Here is a 6,000-nt window from a genome sequence, read left to right on the forward strand (position 1 = left end):
TTATTAGCAGGATGACCAAGCTGAGAATGCCGAGTCTTACTTAGGTCATCATTATTAACTATCAGAGCGTCGTTCTTCTAATCAAGATAGTAGAGCCCTCGAGACATTCTTCCTTCACCAATCATCTTTCCCGTGACCCGATCCTGAAAGGAGACGATAGATGGATAAAAAAATAAATTACAGTTCATATTATGGGTAAGCTTGCTGACAGACAAAAGATTTGAGGGAAATGACATAAAAAGGACATCATAATTTGTATTTTTTGAATAGAAATTAGTTCTTCCAATCCCTTTAACTCGAACAAGAGAACCCTTTGCGATCGAAACATGGGTGTTATTAGACAAATCTTGATAAGAACTTAAGGAATTTTTAGTTCCAGTCATATTGTTTGTAGCCCCTGAATCAATGATCCAATTATTATTAGAAGAGACACTTGATTGGAGAGCACAAAGATTACTCATTTTACGAGTACCATCCTATGTGGAAGAAGAGGCATTTTTCCCATAATTTTCAAGGAGCTGAACCAATTTTTCAATAGTAACTTTAGTTTCAGCAGTTTGAGCCTATGAAGATTCACTTATTCTATTATGATTGGATTTTAAGTGAGGGTACTTCTGCCAACATCTATCAATAGTGTGCTTAGTTTTTTCATAGTGATTATAACGCAGAGGATGCCTGTTGCCTTTACTTTTTCCATAGACACTATTTCCATCATATTCTCCCTTTTCAGGGACATTATTTTTACCCCTTTTGTTGTGCTTAGAGTTTGCCTTAGTTGAAACAAAGGCAGATTTTTCACTTGCCTCAGATTCAAACTTTGTTTCAATACTCATAACCTTTTTTTTTTAGTTTCTTCCCTTATTAAGGTGGCACACACATTAGACAAACCTGGAAATTCTGAAGAAAGAATGATTTGGCTCTTAACCTACTCATATTAAGGTTTTAAAGCACGCAACAGTTGAAAATTTTCTCTTGTTCAACCCTCTTTTTTTAACTTAGCATGGTTTTAGTGGTAAGCGGACAATTAATATTTAATTCATCCAACATAGGTTTCAACGTGGCAAGAAGTTCAGTTATAGTCCTATTTTCTTGATTGACTTGAGATATTTCTTACTTTAGCTGAAATATTCTAGCAAAATTATCTTGGTGTCTGTAAATCTCTTTAATGGAGACCCAAAGTTCTTTAGCATTCTCTGTTTGAAAGTTTCGGCTATAGCTGGATCCATAGAATTTAAGATCCAAGACATCACTAGTTGTTGGTCATTGGTTTGCCATTCATCAAAATTGGGATAAGTGATTTTAGGTGTTTCCTATTTTTTCATTTATAAAATCTGACTTCAATCTCCCAGAAAGGGCTAAAGATGTAGTCCTAGACCATGGAATATAATTTAGCCCATTGAGGTGGAGGGGGGACCAAGGTAAGTTTTATCCGAGTATTGTATTCATATTCATGAACAATGGCTTTACACTTAGATTTATCACCCATGTTTCACAAATAAAATGAGAGTTAACGAGAGGGTGGTTCTGAAGTAGCTGTCTACGTGAAAAGGGATTAGATAACTTGGGGTTTGTGAAAACAAGAACTTCTCTTGATGAAAGAGATAAATTAACTTGGGGATAAAGTGCAATAGAAACTGCAGCCCCTCCCTTTTGTTCTTTCACCTTCTAACCCACATCACAGATATGCCTTACTCTTGCTTGTCACGTTGATATTTGGTACAACAGAGAGCTTCTTGAGGACGGCAATAGAGCCAGCGGAAAGGAAAAAATGGGTGGTGCCGAGGACAGAGATAACTGAGCAGCGAAGACTCCACTTGAAAGCAAGTGGGTTTTGTTTGGCTTCAGGTCTGATACGTTGGGCGGTGAAGTCTGAGATTCGCCACTGATTTCACGCCTCTTCAATCCAAGCCCCAGTATTTAATCATCAACAAAAAAATCTGATCTGTGGAAAGGAGTGGATCATGGTCTGATACCATGAAAACACACACATAAGATCGAACGGGATAAGGTTTTACGTGGTTCGGCTATGCCTATGCGACCCATGTTTTCATAATTGCACTAACTTTTCTTGTCTTTTATTATTTAAAGACGGTCAAAGGTTATTACGGTTCCCAAAAAGCTCTACAAGCCAATTAAGAAAGAAAAAATAAAAAGAGTTAGTGCATTTATTAAAACATGGTTGCGTTGATATCGTTTCCCTAAATAAATAACAAATAAGGAATAGATTTCCCTCCTTATTTTTTTACTCTGCCAATAAAGAAGGAAAAGACAAGCCGAGTTAGTGCATTTATTAGCACTACCATGTTTTAATAATTGCACAAACTCTGTTGTTTTTTTACCATTTAAATAGCTTTCAAAGGTCATTATAGTTCCCAAAATGGTCCAGGAAGCCAATTAAAAAGCAAAAAACAAGATGAGCTTGTGTAGGTATCAAAACATGGCAGTGCTAATAGTAGCCTCTCTTTTTCTTTACTTTCGTTATGGAGGGAGTTCTCCCAATGTGTTATTGAGCTAAGTTTTGTTCACGTAGAATGGAATCGGACAAATCCTCACATGCCACCTGGCATGAGAGGCCTAGTTTTGTCATTTTAAGAACCAAAAGAAGATGATTTGTAACGTGTGAACAGCCTATTTGTTCAGTTCTACTTTCTGTCTCCAAATCGGTTTCCATATCATTATTCATTTCGGATATTAAGACTGTCCCATTGACATGATTTTCGCACTATTGATATGATTCGTGGTGCCCACTACGTACTAGGCATGCCTTATCGTACTAAAATGTGGTGGGCCCTAGTGAAGCAATCCTTTTTTAACTAGACTTGGCAAAAAGTGACCTTGACCTGTGGGTCCACCCGGTGCTCCCTCAATTTACTGGTCCGGGCCACTAATTTAGTGACCCATTGAAAAATGACCCAGTCCGTACGGGTCCCATCAAAATTGGGCTCGGCCAGGCTGACCTGCGGGTAGACCTGGTAAACGGGTGGGCTGGGCAAGGTTTGACCCGATTGGTACCGGTCAAACGGGCTGAGTCAAATAGGCCGAGTCAAACAGGCCGAGTCAAAATGATCCGGAAAATTTTACGGGTCACGAATCTTGGACCAACATCCGGCCCGTACATGCCGGGTCGCCCAGCCGGTAACCCTTGTTTTTAGTAAATTTTTGTTTTTTGTTTTTGTTTTTATAGGTATTTGCTAGCCACTTCTTCAAATGCTACTTCTCGCCCATCCTTTGCAATTGTATGTGTTTAAAGATTTGTCTTATTAGAAGTGGTGAAAACTACAGGGAAATACTATTTTGGAAAGGTGACTAGCAATAATAAGTACGCAAAAGAAGCTAGCAATAAAAACCATAAGGTACTAAAGTTTTGGAGGAAAGTTACGGAAAAAGTGCTATAAAGTAGAAAAATTATGGAAAAAAGTACCGAAAATGGTACCTTTATATGACAATTATAGAAAAAACTACAAAGAAGAGGTATATAAATATGACAATTACGGAAGCTACTTTGTGTCACCTCTACGGTACCGCAGGTCCACCCGGACTCGCCCGGTTTTGATGGGCAGGGTTGACCCGCGGCCAACTTAGAAACGGATCACAAAATGTTAACCCGGACTCGGAAATTAAGGGCGGGCCGGGTCGACCCGCGGGTCCGGGTCAATTCTTGCCAGGTCTACCCGCGGGTGCCCTTAAAAACCCAAATGATCGAGATTTTATATGGTGAAAGCCATTACAGTCCTGTATTTTTCAGAAAGTACTTACCATATCATAGGATGATCTACACTGTCCATGTGATGGAACACAACGTAAATAGGATGTGCCCTAAAATCATTTCCATAGGATGATCCTAGCCCTATGATCTATCGTGGAGTGCATATTATTATTTATGGAAACCTCTATAGATCGGAGGGCTAGAATCATCCTACGGAAATGATTTTTTGGGCACAACCTATTTATGTTATGGCACAGTTTGGATGATCCTATAATAGCGTGGGACTAAAAACAGAAAAAAAACATTGGGTGACCCGCGGGACCACCCAGCCCATACAGGTGGGATCCAAGTTCACCAAATAGTGACCCGTAAGATTCTGGGTCATTTGTAACCCGACCCGTACCACCCGGACCTGTACAGGTTCGGTGAAACTCGGCCAGCTTGCTAGGTCTACTCTTAACCATTCAACAATGGCTTGCAAAATGACTAACATTTAACTGTAAAAATTCGCACCCCTGTAACTGTAAAAAAGCATTAAAGCCTGCGGACATACCCTCCTTTACAAGGGTGTGCATTATCCTACATGGGGTGCGAATTTATCATCATCCCAAAAAAAAACTCAAAAGCCTTATTTTCGAAGGAGCTGACATGATCAGTTGTTTTGTTATTCTATTGAATTCAGATCGTACATGCGTTACGATCATTAGATCAATGTCCCCCATTTAACGTTTTGGCATGATAAATTCGCACCCCGTGTAAGATGATTCGCACCACTGTTAACGTGAATTTTGCCAGACTTTAACGCTTTTTTAAATGTAAAAAGGGGCGCAAATCATCCTGATGGGGTCCGGACTCAGCGCTGAGGGAATCCGGACTCAGCACCGATGGGTCCGAACTCAGCATCCAATTGGCTGCTGGCACGTGGCCTCCACAAGGACCGTTGGAAGGCCAACACCTGTCCCCACTACTAGGTGTGGCACCTGGACCAATCAGGGACTTCCACCTGCCTTCCTTAGGTATGAGACCTGGTCCATACAGAGCCCACCACCTGTCTTGGACAAGTGGCTCAGAATTACCACCTGTCCCAGACAGGTGGCTCAGAATCACTATAAATAGCCTTCACTTGTACTAAGGTGGGGGTCCTGAAATCTGAGAATCAAAACTCTAAGCTTTTGCTCTGACATTGCTCTGCACTCCTGCTCATACTGACTTGAGTGTCGAAGCGCCCGTCCGGAGTATCACTCCGGGTTGGTCCTCTGACCCTTTTCTTTCTTGTCTGTACCTTTGTGCAGTGCAGGACTCAACCAGCCCTTCAGTCGTGACTTGTTAGCTCGGACCATCCAGCCCTACCATAACCTGTTACCAATTTTAGACCTAACAGATTTGGCGCCATCCGTGGGACCGCCGCAACAAAAAGCTGTTCGACATCTTACTTAAGAAACAATGGTAGGACAGACCGGCAAGCGAGCACCTCCAACTTCTCGGGCTACCCGGGCTACGGCCCCCCGCGAAGGGAGAAGTGAGCGGCTGGCCTCGCAGGTAGAGGTCGGGGCGGCCGTGGAGCGGACTTCGCCTCACTCGGACCGCTCAGACCCTACCCCGACCCCGAGGGAGATGCGAGCCCTTTTTCAAGAAATGACTGCTGTAGTTGCGCAGTTCAGGAACGCGGCCCCCGCACTCCAGCCACACCCAGTCGAGGCTTCTCGACCCGTTCAGAGGGGAGAGAGCTCCCGCAGAGAACGCGTGTCTCCACCCCGGGATCAGACTCGACACTCCACAAGAAGAGACCACCGCTCGCGGGACAGGAACGTGCGCCCCGAGCCTCGACAGCATCACCGGTCACGATCTCCCTCCGTGCAGAAGCGTGGCAGCAAGAGAGACCCTATGCACGGAGAGGGATCGCGGCACCGGCGCAGGAGTCCGCTCAGCCAGTCCGGATCGGCAATAAGCCCATCAGCAATGAGGAGCAGACCTGCTCGTTAGGCCGAGCAGAGGGATGATCCAATGTTACTAAGGATCCAGAAGATCGACAATAGAATCGAAGAGCTGGCCAGAGATCATGGCCGCCCTGCTTCAAGGATCTTCAGTAGCAATCCTCCTTTCACAGACAGAGTACTCGGTGCGGCAGTCCCCATGGGCTTCAAGATGCCGCAGATCCCGCAGTACGATGGGACCACCGACCCCGTGGATCATCTGCAGAATTTCAGAACCACGATGCTTCTCCACGGGGCGTCGGACGGGTTCCTCTGCAGGGCACTCCCCACCACATTAACTGGAGCCGCAAGAGACTGGTA

The sequence above is a fragment of the Tasmannia lanceolata genome, unplaced genomic scaffold, assembly GCF_043159265.1.
Source record: "Tasmannia lanceolata isolate RefF3 unplaced genomic scaffold, GAP_Taslan_0.1 ptg000003l, whole genome shotgun sequence".
In the NCBI taxonomy this organism is placed as follows: Eukaryota; Viridiplantae; Streptophyta; class Magnoliopsida; order Canellales; family Winteraceae; genus Tasmannia; species Tasmannia lanceolata.